This window comes from Podarcis tiliguerta, assembly GCF_965153285.1.
Source record: "Podarcis tiliguerta genome assembly, chromosome: 8".
Classification (NCBI taxonomy): Eukaryota; Metazoa; Chordata; class Lepidosauria; order Squamata; family Lacertidae; genus Podarcis; species Podarcis tiliguerta.
The window spans coordinates 66,025,700-66,041,842 of record NC_139541.1 but is presented as its reverse complement, the minus strand read 5'-3'; the positions used below and the strand labels follow the sequence as shown (position 1 = coordinate 66,041,842).

General features: G+C 44.5%; 1 protein-coding gene and 1 long non-coding RNA gene across 2 annotated transcripts in view; one reads left to right on the top strand and one right to left on the bottom strand.

The window, feature by feature from the left end:
- Nucleotides 1-16,143, top strand: part of SDC3 (syndecan 3) — a 107,772-nt gene that overhangs the window by 57,927 nt on the left and 33,702 nt on the right. The window lies entirely within an intron of this gene.
- LOC310684881 lies at nt 11,419-14,517 on the bottom strand. The gene is made up of 2 exons (XR_014514924.1): nt 12,407-14,517; nt 11,419-12,036 (listed from the first exon to the last, which is right to left on the bottom strand). It is a non-coding gene; the product is annotated as an uncharacterized lncRNA (long non-coding RNA).

Sequence of the window (16,143 nt, the reverse complement as noted above, 5' to 3'; positions counted from 1 at the left end):
TGACTCCTGCCGTCGACGGCCCCTGGCGTGGGACAAGATTGCTGCGTCCCTGAGGAGAAAAGTACCGCAATGTGAGGAAGAGAACACGCGTGCTGGCGATCCACGCGGTGGGCCGGATCTAGAAGGCAATTGGCCCTGATCTGGCCCGCAGACCTTAGTTTTCTGACCCATGTTCTACATGCTAAGCATGTGGTCCCTTCTGCATATAGCTGCCTATGCAGCCAGCTCTTTATTTAAATGCAGAGTGGCTTTGAGGGAGTTCGGCGTGCAGCTTTGTTCTCTCACAATCTGTTATTTGCTCTTTCAAGCTAAACATGTGGGCTGGCAGTGCTATGAACAGGCAACCGCACCCTTCTTACATCTCCCCCCCAGTTCAATAGCGAAAGTTCCTCCATCTGTACATACATTCTTGGGACCCAGGTGGCGCTGTGGTCTAAACCACTGAGCCTCTTGGGCTTGCCAATCAGAAGGTTGGCGGTTCAAATCCCCGAGGTAGGGTGAGCTCTTATTGATCTGTCCCAGCTCCTGCCAGCCTAGAAGTTCAAAAGCATGCCAGTGCAAGTAGATAAATAGGTACCGCTGTGGCGGGAAAGTAAACGGCATTTCCGTGCACTCTGGTTTCCATCATGGTGTTCTGTAGTGCCATAAGTGGTTTAGTCTTGCTGGCCACATGACCTGGAAAGCTGTCTGTGGACAAACGCTGGCTCCCTCGGCCTGAAAGCGAGATGAGCGCCGCAACCCCACAGTTGCCTTTGACTGAACTTAACCATCCAGGGGTCTTTTACATTCTTAAAACGGAGCTCATCAGTCATGTTTCCAGTTCATTGTAACAAAAGCTATGATGTTGCAGAACAATGTTAATGGTGGTGTCGGGATCAGTGCAAGAGTCTGGGTGCTACAGTTGAACCTTTCAGCTGTCATCTTGGACTGGAGAGCTTTCCCCACTCTTTGGCATTTAATTTTTTTTTAGAAGTCTCTAGGAAAAGCAGCTTTTTACCTATTCAAGGACGCAACTGCTTGACATGCTTTTGGAGTGGTTTTCTTACATGGAGCACTTGAAACAGCATACAAGCATCCATAGAATTTTTTCTTTCTCTCTGGAGTTGGATCTAGAGCTTGAAACCGATACTGGGAGAAATAAAGAAATACCTGTATTCCTTAACAGTGACAGAAAAATAAATAAATACTGCAGCCATAGGACCCTTGATGAAATGCCCCATCTGCACTATGCATTTAAAGCAGCATCATTGCACTCTGAACAGCCACGGCTTCCCGCAAAGAATCCTGCGAATTGTGGCTTGTTAAGCGTGCTGGGAATTGTTAGGAGATCCCCTATTTCCCTCACAGAGCTACAATTTTAACTGAGAGTTGCAAAGAAAATCATTTTTGGAAGGTGTCAGTCTGGAAGTGATAAAGAAAGAATGTGAATATTTCAAGGGGTGCTCGTATAAGTGATGCATCTTAGCAAAAACTTATGATCACTGCCAACCCAGAAGCTTAGAAACTGAGGCTTAGTTGCATTTGTTTTAAACGTTTTATTGATTTTTACCTTTATTTCTAGTGATGGCTTAATGTATAGTTGTTTATAATGGTCAGTGTATTTAAAGTCATGTTTTATATATAGTTGAATCAGTGTATCACCCAGGAGAATTTGTTTTTAAATATTCTTAAATAGATAAAGTAAGCTTAAACACAATTAAACTGAATGTATTTCCTCTAGGGCAGATGTGGGGAACCCATGGCCCCCTATTTTTATTGTGCTTTGTTTATTTATTCACTAAATTTGTATACCGTCCTTCACCCAAAGATCACAGGGCAGTTCACAACATAAAAAAACAAAATGAGAACACAAAAGACATGATTAAAAACAAGAACAAAAGGAAATAAATAAGCTTCCTCCCCCAAACTCTCTCTCTCTCTTTCTTTCTTTCTTTCTTTCTTTCTTTCTTTCTTTCTTTCTTTCTTTCTTTCTTTCTTGTTGCTGAAATACAACTCCCATCATCCCAGGCCATTGGCCATGCTTGCTGGGGGTGGTGATGGGAAGCATAGTACAGCAACACTCAGAGAACCAAAGATTCCCCATGTTTGCTCCAGATCTGTCAGACAAAGCTCTGGAATCAGTTCTGTCATGTGAGGGGGAAGGGATCAGCTCAACCTGGGTTCAAATAAACAGAAGTGGGTGAGATATGAAATGAGATGAGATGGAGGGAAAGATGGCAGGTCTGCGATATAAGAGCAGTGACAGCAATTTAGCACACTGGCTGCTCATTCCAGAGAGCCAGTTTATACCCCATGCTTTAGATACTGGGAAGAACGGGGCCACTCCCCAGACAGCATATAGTATGAGTTCAACCTGGAATGAGTAAAACAATGAAACAATATGCAACGCAACAAAAGAAAGCAACACAAATTCTATGAAATGCAATAAATGAACAATGGGAAAGCAACATCTTAGTAAAAACAAGAGTTCAGTCAAAGCATGCAGGGCATCATGAAATGGAGATGTGTGCAGGACCTGGAAGCAGATGATGACAAGCCAAACACACTCTATGTGCTGTGATTGTGGCTTAACCACGTGACCTGCCCCAGTTTGTTCCAGTATCACATAGGACCTTTTGCTTGTAAGGCAGACACTTTACCACTGACCTATGGTCATTTTTGTTAGTTTCATGCTCCAGGTGGCAATGAAGGTCCACCATAAACTCAAGTTGTTGCACCCAAGCAGACGTTAGGCTCTCCTCCTCTGCCAGCAACCTGGCCTGCTCCATCTTGGCCAACGTCTCCTGCTCAGGCTGTTCTTTGGACTCCTGTTTCTGGGAAAGCAGTTCCCTTGTGCCCTGTAGCCATGTCATTTCTGAAATCGAGAGTTTCAAAAGCTGCTTGAGATGTGGCAAGTGGACGTAGTGTCGAAAGGCTGCAAGAACTCAAAGATTGCACTGGGCATGTGTGAGCCCTGAGGTGTTCCGTAAAGTAGTTCATTGGATCCAGGCCATCTCACTGTTGCGGAGGGTTACCGAGCCTGCCAATCACCAGTAATGCTAAAGTCTCTATTTACAATGGTTTAATTAAGCTGCACTGCCTTAATTGGATTGCAGCTGTCACCACCAGTTAACACCATAGCATTCATTTCTGAATCCATAACTTAGATCGACAGCTACCAGCTTGTTTCTCCCTGCAGCACCCAAGACTTCTTCATGGGGTCTGAGGGGCTGATATTCTCAGGTGCTAGATTGTTTTAATGCACAAGACCCTAAGCAACTAGATCTGTTAGAAGTTAGAAAAAACGTGGCCCACATTCACACATGCAGATTCTTAAAACAACAACAAGAAGATGCAGCCCTGCTTTTAGCTTGTTTCATTTAAAAATGTGTTTCTGCAGCCTTAGAGGAAGTAATAAATGTACTGATGTGACCCTCTTGCTTCCTGATAACTAATAGGAGTGTTGCCACCTTGAATTAAAGAAAGGGGGAAGGAGGCTATTGTACGTGGCTCATCCATGTGGCTGTAATGGAAAAGATCACTTTGCCTGGAGAAGTACTGGGCCCAAGTTCTGTAACAATCAGTAGATGCTTTCTGAATCACAGAGGGTATCTATTATAAATATAATCTGAACAGATGGTGCTCTTCAAGCTGAAGAACATTGCAGTGCGTCCCCAGCAGGGAAGAAAATAGGTTCTAACAATGCAGTCCTGTGTGTGTTTACTTTGAAGTACCTTCTGCTGTGTTCAGTGGAGTTTACTTCTAGGTAAGCATGCATGGATTTGTACTCAAAAGGAGCAACGTGTCGTCCATAGTGAGGAGTGCCCTTTACCAGCTTAGGACTGCTGTTGCCAAACTAGCCTATCTAGGGAGAGCTTATGTAGAGATGCATGTCTTGGTTCCATGCAGGTTAGATTAATCCAGGTGCAGGTGTTTCTGGAGATGGTTTAGAAACTGAAATGGGTACAGAATGCAGCAGCTGGAAGAGAGGGCATGGCTGGCTAGAAGTTCGAGCAGGGGCGCTCCATCCACAGCGCAATATTTTGTTGCAGGTCAAATGATGCTTAGGTAAACCCCATATTTGAAGAAGAACCAAAGAATATTTAGGGAAAAGCAAGGAGCTGATAATAGTGAGGGCTGCAAAATGTTCTCTGGGCATGAAATTCTGACCAGTAGTTGGATGTGTGTAATGGTGTATCCCAGAAGAGGACTTGGCCAGCTGGTGGCAATTCTGGACAGGAGCACTTCATATTTTTTGAAAGTCCAACATGACTTTTCTGTCCGCTGAGAGTAACATTTCATGCATCTGCCTGAAGAGGATCTTCTTCCACCATAAATTGGTGCACCAGAACTTTTTATCATGTTTCTGTCACAGGTTAACGCAACTGGTCGGAAAGAAGGAGTGCAGGCTTTGAGTCAATGAAAATGTGAATCTGATTCTGTTCCTTTCAAGCAAAAAAAGCATGTCCCTTGGGGTTGGCAAACAAACAAACCCCACAAAACCCAGGCAACAGCTCTGACAAGTTGCTCACACCTAATAAATGTGTCCTACATTTCACTCCATTTGAAAACCAGAGAACACTCACCCTCCCCTGCTCTCATTCAGGCCGAAGCTGTTGAAAGATTTCCCTGAGCAGGGATGGCACATAACTCACAGCAGCATCTTTTAGAACATAACCTCCCTCCCTGCTCCTCAAGCAAATGTAAGGGAGGAGGGAATGGCTCCATTTGGAATCTGGTTTCAAGAAGAGGATGGAAAAGGCTTCTTGGGAGAGGATGATGGTCCAATCCAACGTGGACTAAAAGACCAATTAAAAACAAATAAACTCTCCTCACAATGGTTTTCTTTTTTTTTGGGGGGGGGGGGAGACCAATTGGAGAGCTTGACCATAGTGTACTGGATGGGATGCTGGGCATTTGCCACCACTCACTCATCTGACATAGGAAAGTAGGAAGCAGCCTCATACTGAGTTGGTTCATCTAGCTCAGTATTGAGTGGCAGCAGTTTTCCAGCAGGGTTCTCTCCCAGTCCTACTAGGAGATACTGGGGATTGAACTTGGGATCTTCTGGGTGCAAAGCAGATTCTCTACTACTGAGCTATAGCCCTTCCCTGCTTGCTTGGTGAAGTCCTCCTACCTTCAGGAGGACCAGGAATCAGAGGTGATGATGCAACCAGAAAGCTTCTGGTTTTCCCTTGCAAAGACCAAAGAGGAGTAAAGGAGGTACAGTGGTACCTCGGGTTAAGAACTGAATTTGTTCTGGAGGTCCATTCTTAACCTGAAACTGTTCTTAACCTGAAGCACCACTTTAGCTAATGGGGCCTCCCGCTGCTGCTGCACCGCTGCCACACGATTTCTGTTCTCATCCTGAAGCAAAGTTCTTAACCTGAGGTACTATTTCTGGGTGAGCGGAGTCTGTAACCTGAAGCGTCTGTAACCCGAGATACCACTGTACAGGGTAAAAAAGGCTTCATAAGTGAGCTTAGCTGGTTACAGGTAGGTAGCCGTGTTGGTCTGCCATAGTCAAAACAAAATAAAAAAACTCCTTCCAGTAGCACCTTAGAGACCAACTAAGTTTGTTATTGGTATGAGTGTATCTGAAGAAGTGTGCATGCACACGAAAGCTCATACCAATAACAAACTTAGTTGGTCTCGTGCTACTGGAAGGATTTTTTTAATTTTGTTTTGAAGCTTAGCTGGGTGAATGTGTCTTTGCTGGTTGTCCCACCCACATATATTTTGGCTTGGCAGGTCCTTTGTAAACCCAGACCCCTTCCCTTCCTGTTTATCTAGCTCCTCTTGTTCTGGGTTTCATCTCTGCAAGCTTTTTAGTATTATGTTCAAAGAAAATCTTATTGAATAACAGAGTTATGATTTCCAGAGAAGTTTAACAGTCAACCCCTCTCCCATATTGTAGCTCCGTGCTGGAAATAGTGGTCTCTTAACAACTCTCAGCTTCCTTAGTAAACTACAGTTCCCAGAATTCTTTGGAGGAAGCTATGATTAGTGAAAATGTAATGATACCCCTTTAAATATATAGTGCAGATGGGTCTCTGGCCTGGATCAAAGGGCTCAGAGGGAACCACAACAGTAGCATCCTAGCAGAAGGCTAGATCCTTAGAAGGAGGTGGTTTAGCATCCATTCTTAGACTTTGCTTTCATTGAGGCAAACTGCCTGAAATTTTCTGTCTGGTGTCATGCCAGTAGCTGAGCTTTCTTGTTGCCCCCCCCTTAAAAAAAAGATAAATAAATAAAAAGGAAGGAATTGGGACACAAGAAACAGGGTAATAGATGGTTTAGTGTTCTTTAGCGTGTCCCATCCCAGCTGAGCACAATGACCCCTATGTTTCCATGCAGAATAAATCAAGCGGGGTCTTGCCAATTTCCCCTTTCTTTCATGTACAAGATCTGTCCTGCAAGGCCCACCAGAGAGAAGGGACAGTTCCCTGTAGCTGTGCCCTGTTCTCATGGTGGCGTCGTCTCTGCTCTCATTCCCCAGACTACTCTGAACACGAAGCACTTGGGAGTGAGTCTTTGAGGAGTGTTAGTCTGCGGAGATGAACGGGTCATAAGTGCCATGGAAGTTGGAGCTTTGCCTGCCATTGAGTAATTCAATTTCTTTCTGGAAGGATGCCTTTGATTGTGCCAGGCTCTTGCCCACTAGCATAGCTGGCATAGCTCAACTGGTGTGTACAGTTCTGGTCAGTCCACTGAATAATAGGAAAGGTGCAAAAAAGGACAAGCTTAAATGAATGATGGGGCGAGGACACATTTTCCTTGGAGGAGTGGCTAAAGTATCTGGGTGTTTATAATTTGGGGGACGATGACTAAGAACTGGTGTGAAGAGAGTGGGTTTATACATTTATGCATGCCATGAAGTCAGTGTTCTTCCCCTTAATAGAGTAGATATGTATCCTTCTATGCAATCCACTATTTGAAGGGCTCTCAGGGGGCAGTCTTCTATTTGATGTTGCTCTCCATGGGAAGAGCTGTCCAGTTTAATGAAGGGCTGTGTGATCTGAGTCCAGTTTAAAGATGAAGCATCATAAGGGAGAGCAGCAGGGACCTTGAAGTTGCCCACGAACAACTAGCACCGGGGGAGCAGACTGAGCAAGCACAGAGGTCGCCAACTCATAGCCTTGCCTGCTATTTAAATGAAGAGCAATTGTTTCTAAATTTGCATCTGGGTGTGTGCAGTGCATTCCTGTATGCAAATCTCTGTCCTAATATTTCTGGTGTTGGGTTTCCCCTTCCTTGGCTCCTCTTCAGTTCTTATGCCCTGGTGGAGACTGCATCGCCCTGGATGAAGCACAAACAATTGTCTTGCTGTGTTAAAAACGCATATATAACTCCAGTTATGGAAAGGAAGCCTAGGAAGGTAGATGACACACCCAGGAGTCTGTGGCAGTGCCAGAAGCTGAGAGGTAGCATGGAAGTTCCAGGAGCCAAGAGAGGAATAGAAAGGTTGTTTTCTGCTGCTCCAGAGAAGCGGACACGGAGCAATGGATCCAAACTACAAGAAAGAAGATTCCACCTAAACATTAGGAAGAACTTCCTGACAGTAAGAGCTGTTCGACAGTGGAATTTGCTGCCAAGGAGTGTGGTGGAGTCTCCTTCTTTGGAGGTCTTTAAGCAGAGGCTTGACAACCATATGTCAGGAGTGCTCTGATGGTGTTTCCTGCTTGGCAGGGGGTTGGACTCGATGGCCCTTGTGGTCTCTTCCAACTCTATGATTCTATGAATAGGAAGCTGACTTCTAGTGAGTCATACCACTGGTCCATATAGCTCAGAAAAGTCTATATTGGCTGGCATCAGCTCTCCAGGTTTTCAGGTAGGACTTTTCCCAGCCTTACCTGGAGATGCCAGGAATTGAAACTGAGACCTTCTGTGTGCAAAGCAGATGCTCTACCACTAAGTTGTAGCCACAATACAATACAATACAATAATCAATGTCATCTTTTTTTGATAGAGTTACAAGCTTGTTGAATCAAGGGAATGCTGTGGATGTAGTTATCTTGATTTCAGGAAGGCCTTTGACAAAGTCCCCCATGATATTCTTTTGGAGAAGCTAGTAAAATGCCATGTAGTCAGCCTAGCTTCCAAATTTTCCACCAGTTATTATGGCTTCCAAAGCAGAGACATCACCTTGCCAACAAAGGTCCGTATAGTGAAAGCTATGGTTTTCCCAGTAGTGATGTATGGAAGTGAGAGCTAGACCATAAAGAAGGCTGATCGCCGAAAAATTGATGCTTTTGAATTATGGTGCTGGAGGAGACTTTTGAGAGTCCCATGGACTGCAAGAAGATCAAACCTATCCATTCTTAAGGAGATCAGCCCTGAGTGCTCACTGGAAGGACAGATCCTGAAGCTGAGGTTCCAATACTTTGGCCACCTCATGAGAAGAGAAGACTCCCTGGAAAAGACCCTGATGTTGGGAAAGATTGAGGGCACAAGGAGAAGGGGACGACAGAGGACGAGATGGTTGGACAGTGTTCTCGAAGCTACCAGCATGAGTTTGACCAAACTGCGGGAGGCAGTGGAAGACGGGAGTGCCTGGTGTGCTCTGGTCCATGGGGTCACGAAGAGTCGGACACAACTAAACGACTAAACAACAACAACATGGGTTCCAAATCCTTTCAATCACAGCTCCACGTAGAGCACACTGCGCCCATCATAACTGATGGTCTCCCCTTATGCTGGGCTCACCACATGGACCCACAGACCTTCATTCAGCTTATTTAGTCTGAACATTTCTAGCTGGGCAAGTTACATTTAACAAAGCTTGTGTTGAGGCTGAATTTCCTCCTTTGCACAAGCAACCTGCTCCAGAGATGAAGCCAGCAGAGGAAACTTTCCCAAATCTGTGACCTCCTTTTTTATTGTCTTGAAAATGCCATCTCTTTGCTGTGCAGAAAAAAAGAGAGGAAGAGGTGGGGGAGAGAGAGAAAAGCTGTAGATTTCCTCTTGGCAGGATTTTCTCTCATTGCAGAAAGGCTGTGTTTGCCTTGGGAGAATACTAATGGACTGTGCTTTGAAGGGAAACAGCATATGTTTAAAAGAATGGCAACTTTGTTGTCAAATGGAAAACGTTCCAATTTAAAACATGTGTGTGCATGAATGCACACTCTTACCACGCTTCAATTTTAATGAGGTGGCAGTTCCCACTGGCTGATAACACCTCCATTTATTGACAGTTGTCTTCTGGGAAGATTTTATTTTGCTCTGTTTTAGGTATGCATCTTAACGTGAGTAGCTATTGCACTCAAAGCATCCAGATTACAGCTTCAAATGATTCCATTTCTTCTCTTTATGAAGCACGGCTTGCATGCCAACTTGGGTGAGTGCAGGCTGTAGGCTCAGCCACCTGCAGGTAGGACTGGGGAGAAGCCTGCCAGAAATACTGGAGAGCTCCTGCCATTAAGTGTTTACCAGGGTTTCCCAAACTTGGTGTCCAGCCATTTCTGGACTGCAACTCACATCATCCTTAGCGAGCAGAACCAGTCGTCAGGGTTGATGGGAACTGTAGTCCCAAAAAGGCTGGAGACCCAAGCTTGGGAAACCCTGGTGTAGACCAAATATGTAATAGGGGAAGAACTGTCACATGGAAGATGGAGCAAGTTTGTTTTCTGTTACTCTAGAGGGTAAGACTCGAACCAGTGGATTCACGTTGTAAGAATAATGATTCCAACTAAACATCAGGAAGAACTTTCTGACTCTAAGAGCTTTTTAACAGTGGAACAGAGTACCTCGGAAGGTGGTAGACTTTCCATTGGATGTTTTTAAAAAGAGGTTGGATGGCCATTTTCTTAGCTGTGATCTCTTCTAACCCCACAATTCAATGGTTCCATGAACAAGATGCACAACTGGTCTTACTCTGTATAAGGTTGTTCCCGTGTAGTAAAATACCTCCTGCAATCCTATAGCCCCTGAGCCATAGGAGACACAGAATCATCCTGTCCAATGTTTGTTTATTTATTTTATTACCATGTTTATACCCCACCTTCCCTCCTATGGAACCCAAGGAAGTATCAATCTTATTAGGGTCAAATGGAAAGACCCTGCTCTGTATACCATCTGTGATTGAGGCCACTGTTCATTGGAACTAGAGGCGGGGCCTTCTTGGTGGCTGCACCAATTCTATAGAACACCTTTCCTCAAGAAACTCCCTTATCCAGTTGACCTCTTTCAGCTGGTGAAGACATTTTCATCCCAGCAAGTTTTTTTGCCTTAAAAGGAAGATGTCTTCTCTGAAGAATGTGCTTTAAAAATAAATCTACCTTAACTATCAAATACAATTATAAAGCCATTGTTTTTGGTTTCTAGTTTTGAGTCTTTTAAATTACTGTAAGCTGTACAAAGAGAAACATAGAGATCAGAAGCGCAGGATGAGAACTGTGATTGATTGATTGATTTTATAAAAAGTTAGATTTCTTGTGGGAGCTTCACAACTGCAGTTTTTCTGTCCCACAACAAGCATCTACTTTAAGGTGGGTTTTCCCCCATGAACACTTTGGAGAGAAAAGGTTGTAACAATCTTCCACACATTCTCCATGGTCCCTATTCTGACTGGGCATGTATGCAACCTCACCCATGGTTTATTTTATTTTTTAAAAGGTCAAACCAGCCATATTTAGGCATCCATTTTCTACATGCAATCAAAATCACATGTGGCGGGAGGCTGATGGCGGCGGCACTGGCCCCTCTGGCACATTGTTGCTTTGACCACAATCCCCATTCTTAGTTGGAAGAACATGAGACTCTTAAGAGCCAGTGTGGTGTAGTGGTTAAGAGTGGTAGACTCGTAATCTGGTGAACTGGGTTCACGGCTCCGCTCCTCCACATGCAGCTGCTGGGTGACTTGGGCTAGTCACACTTCTTTGAAGTCTCTTAGCCCCACTCACCTCACAGAGTGTTTGTTGTGGGGGAGGAAGGGAAAGGAGAATGTTAGCCACTTTGAGACTCCTTAGGGTAGTGATAAAACGGGATATCAAATCCAAACTCCTCCTCCTCCTCCTCCTCCTCCTCCCCCTCCCCCTCTTCTTCTTCTTCTTCTTCTTCTTCTTCTTCTTCTTCTTCTTCTTATATTTCAGTTGTAGGTTCAAGCCCCATGTTGGGCAAAAGATTCCTGCATTGCAGGGGGATGGACCAGATAACCCTCATGGTCACTTGATAATTCTGTCATTCTTCTACATTACCATCCTATTGTTTACAGTCCCCCACGTTAAAAGTACAAAATTCCTGCAGTAGGCAGTGTCTTGTAATCAGAAGCTCCCAGTGCGGTTTAGAGCCCTGCATAACCAGGGATCTGTGAAGCTCTCCACAAGCACAGCATCCTTCAGGGATGTCCCGGGGTGGGGGGTAGGGCTGGCCAGTGACCCCCCCAAAAAACTCCTGTGACTTTAATTGCATGAGGTAAAAACACCTACATACATTAAAAGATAATGTCAGATGAAATCAGGCCTTTAATGCAATGCGTAGCTTGGTTCTTTAGTCAACCATTGTGAAATTAATCCTATACTGTTGCAATCAATTATGCATAACAAATAGTGTTACAGTCCATGGTGCAATGGAAATATAAATGCATGAACAATATTCAAAGGACCAAACCATTCTTCCTGACTTTCATTCGGGAACCCCAGGGTATATAGCCCAATAATTTACATGTGCCATTTAATACTAGGCTTTAATAAATAAGTTCCACCACATACAATAACTATAAAACAAATGCCAGCTTTTCTTTAAAATAAGGATTAGGTTAATTTAGGAGGACAGGGCGTGCCTGTTTCTAATGAACATTGTATTGCGTTGTGCAGGCATAAATTAGAGATCTGGTGAGGTGTAATGATATGTTGGCTGGACTAAATTTCCCCATGCAAATCTCCACTCAGCCCTGAAGCTCACTGGGTAACTTTGGACTGGTCATTTTCTCTTTCACAGCCTAACCCAGCAACCTCCCAGGGTTGTTGTGAGGATTTAAGGGTGGTGATGGTGAGCCATCTTCATCATCTAGAGCTGGATAAAAATGTAGTTAATCAAATAATAATTGAAGCATGCTACCTCCAAATATATGGGAAGCGGGTGGCGCTATGGGTTAAACCACAGAGCCTAGGACTTGCTGATCGGAAGGTCAGCGGTTCGAATCCCCACGACGGGGTGAGCTCCTGTTGCTCGGTCCCTGCTCCTGCCAACCTAGCAGTTCGAAAGCACGTCAAAGGGCAAGTATATAAATAGGTACCGCTCCGGCGGGAAGGTAAACGGCGTTTCCGTGCGCTGCTCTGGTTTGCCAGAAGTGGCTTAGTCATGCTAGCCACATGACCCAGAAGCTGTACGCTGGCTCCCTTGGCCAGTAAAGCGAGATGAGCGCCGCAACCCAAGAGTCGGTCACGACTGGACCTCATGGTCAGGGGTCCCTTTACCTTTACCTTACCTCCAAATATATACTCATGTCTGGCTGCTTATGGAAGGTCTGTAGCTCAGAGGCTGAGCATGCTTTGCTGGGCCCAGGTTCAGTTCCTAGCATATCCAGGTATGGCTGGAAAAGGATCTTGCATGGAACATTGGAGGGTAACTGCCAGCTAATATGGACCAGGCGTGGCTAACACCTGACCTGGGGACAACATCAGGTCCTCTCTCCCATCAAATGTCTCTTTCCTCACCTCCCCGATCTTACCGGTGTTGGCAAAAAGAAAACAAAAGTTGGCACAGCACTGCGGTGGGGAGCTTAAACTTATCCATGCAGCTCAGCACTCTGATGGCTGTGTGTGTGCAAATTGTCCCCTTTGGCCATCTGAGGAGTATGGCTCTTCTGAGGAGGGGTGGTTGTTGTTTCCTGCATCTGAGAGTGTGGCGTGGTCACATTGACTGGTGGCAGGTAGTTCCCAGAGTGAACTCAGCCTTCTGGCCAGAAAAGGTTGGCCGCTTAACGTTGTAGTCAACACTGAGCTAGATGGACCAGGGATCTTTATCAGAGGTCCTCCTTGCTAGGTCCAGCAAGGGTTTACTGACCTATCAACTTGCTTTGATAGGTCGCTGCTGCTTTAAATATGAGTCAGCCACTTACTGTGGCTTCAAAAACTGATGCTGTTGCTTCAAAAGTGGTAACTATATACTTAAAGAACCCTGCTTGAACAGACAAAATGCCTATTTAGTCCTGCATCCTTCTCTCTTATCGACCAACTAGATGTTTATGGGAACCCCACAAGAAGAAAGCAATGAAGTTGATTTCCAGCAACTGGCATTCAGAAGCACACGGTTTCCTCCAACCACGGAGGCAGAACAGAGCCATATCCTGCCAGAATTCTTTAAGTTCTTACCCTTGTTGTCATATTTATGCAAAGCTAGTTCCCCCTTATCTCATCTCCTAGTTAACTGACAGGAACTTGGAGAACCTCACTAGGAGTTTTTTGGCTGTCACTCACACCAGAATCCTCCTCTTAAGATTGCTGCCTTCCCCTTGGCAGACTTCCTTCAGCTTTCCACTGAAGTCTTCTTTCTGATCAGGTACTTGAAGACCATAACTCAGCCACAAAGATATCACAGTTGCCTCCTCTGAAGTCTTCCAGTGACCTAATGTCAGCTGCTTTCGCTCTGGCCAAAAGCTATCCTGGATAACTGCCTGTTGAGACTCCTCCTCCTGACTGGTTGTCTTTCCTCAGCTTGCCTTCCCTTTCTTTTCAACCCTCATCCCCAACTAACCTCCCAGAACTACCAGCAATCGGTCCTGTGCCCACCTTTATATTCATCCCAGTTAGAATCCTTTGACCAATCAGGATCTCCCTGGAGCTCTAAACCCTCATTGGCCTGTAACTGAGTACCAGTACATTTTGAATAGAATGTCCACTGAAGGACGAATCACCATTTAGTAAGCCCTTTTGAATTCTCCTGACCCATAAAAAAAGCTGGATTTTGCTGTTAACTCCTATAACTGTAAATAACTGGCAATAGCTGGCAAGTTATTAACCAAGAGACCTCCTTTGAAACTGTAACAGCCTCATCTGGTGGTTCTTGGCAGACTACCGGATAAACCCACATGAACTGTATATTTACTGGCTTTATCCTGGAGTAAAATACTAGCCCCTCCCCTTCTTCCCATAGTTAACCATTTTCATACCAGTTTTCATATCATAACAGCATTCCTGACATACCCATTTTACCTCATAAGAATCCAGTTCCTTCACACCATCACACCCTGCTCAAGTCTAGCGAATGTGAGCTGATAGCTTCTCGCTGATGTTATAATCGCCAGGTTAAAAGATGTACTCGCCAGTGGTGAACTGTCAGGTGTATTTGTCGACCTTTGGCTAAATATACGGAACAGTAAAGCAATGCGACCATGTTAGTCATGCTTTGTTATAAAAAAATGTCCTAATGGAAAAGCTAATTCTTTGCCTCTGCTTAGAACATTGGAGTCGCTCCAGCTTGCTGGGTATTACTCATACGTACATTAAAGAAATGGATCTCCCAGTATTTCTTTGTCTGAACGCTTTGATATGTTTCACTGAAGTGTGGTGAAATCTACAGCATTGTGCTGTCGGTTCAAAGGAGCCCTTTGTCCGCCATGTTGGTGGCTTACGGTGGCGGAAGCCGTCTCTTCTCTTGGACAAGGACTCCAATTGTCTGAGATGAGCACGCTCTGCCAAGAGCATCATATTGCCGGCTATGAGCAAACACATCATCCCAGAGTTCAATGCCTGCACAGTTAAGCGTTTGCCCTTGCAAGTTTTGTTTAACAGTCACGGCATAGGCTAATTTTGAGAGCAATTGGCAGCGTGAGATTGCAAGGGCTGATTTGCCCGACTTCCATCTGAAATGAATGCATGGGTGGGTAATGAATGCAATAATCAACACTATGTCGTTTCTGTCATTGCTCAGAAGTTTTGCATCAACCAGAAAGTGATGGAACGGGTTGCTAATGTGTTCAGTTCTCCAGTTTACTTTCAAACATGAGCTTTCACAAAATGAGCCCTGCTGGATGTGCAAAGGGTTCATGTAGCAAGGGGAACCTATGACCCTCCAGACATTGTTGGATTAGAACAGGCATAGGCAAACTCCGGCCCTCCAGATGTTTGGGACTACAATTCCCATCATCCCTAGCTAACAGGACCAGTGGTCAGGGATGATGGGAATTGTCGTCCCAAACATCTGGAGGGCCAGTTTGCCTATGCCTGGATTAGAAACACCTATTTACTGTACAAAGATTAAAGTCCCATAGGTTTCACCAACCACTTTTGCCTGCCTATCACTGGCATATGGCCCTCAGAAGGTTCCTATGAGGCAATGTGGCCCTTGCCCACCTCTGCCCTAGAGAGCCACAGCCTGCCAGAACAGACAGAATACTGAGCCAAGTGCAGCCTCAGGGGCTATAATGTTTGGGCATAGTTTTTTGTATGCTTTGGGCCCTAATAATGTTATTTACCAGAAATAAATAAAAAGGAAAGGTAAACCTTCAAATTAGAATGAATTCTACTATTTCTCTATGAATAAGTCCAAGTAGCAAAACTCTGTGTATTTGAAAGCTGCGACTTAACTCTAAAGAGTTGGGCAGGGAGATTTTTATTTTATTTTAAAAGACTCCCAGAGAACTAGATCCTTGGGGAAATGAATTGTTCGTGGCAATCTTATATTCCAACCTCGGAGCCGAGAATAAATCTCAGAGCCGGTCTGATGCAATTTGTGCCAACAGTCAGGCTGCTCATTTGTCATTCCTCATCTCACTTTAACGCCAGGGGGGCAGTGGATGACTTCTTCACATCTCCTCCCAGGAGAGAGAACAGAGCAAGTTTGGAAATAATGTGGTGTTAACAGGCATGTGACCAGCATTTTATAGGGTTGTGTGTGTGTGTATAAATCCTGATAAATTTGGAAGTGTATAAAGCCAATTTTATCTATTTATATCCATTGTATTATATACCAACTTAGGATTTGCCTAACTTTTTTTTTTTTAATTCAACATGCCATAGAAGATATATATTTTCCCCTAAAGCACACTCGTTGCAGACTAATTTTTACCATATGGACATTTCCCCCCAGCAGATTTTAATAGGATTTGTACCTGAAAATACTGCAAACAGCTTGTATAGTCCACAGTTATCTGCATGCCCTGTTCCAATTAGCTGGTTCTGGGTGTCTTGTAGTGAAAGTTATTACCTCATCAGAAAAGTGTTA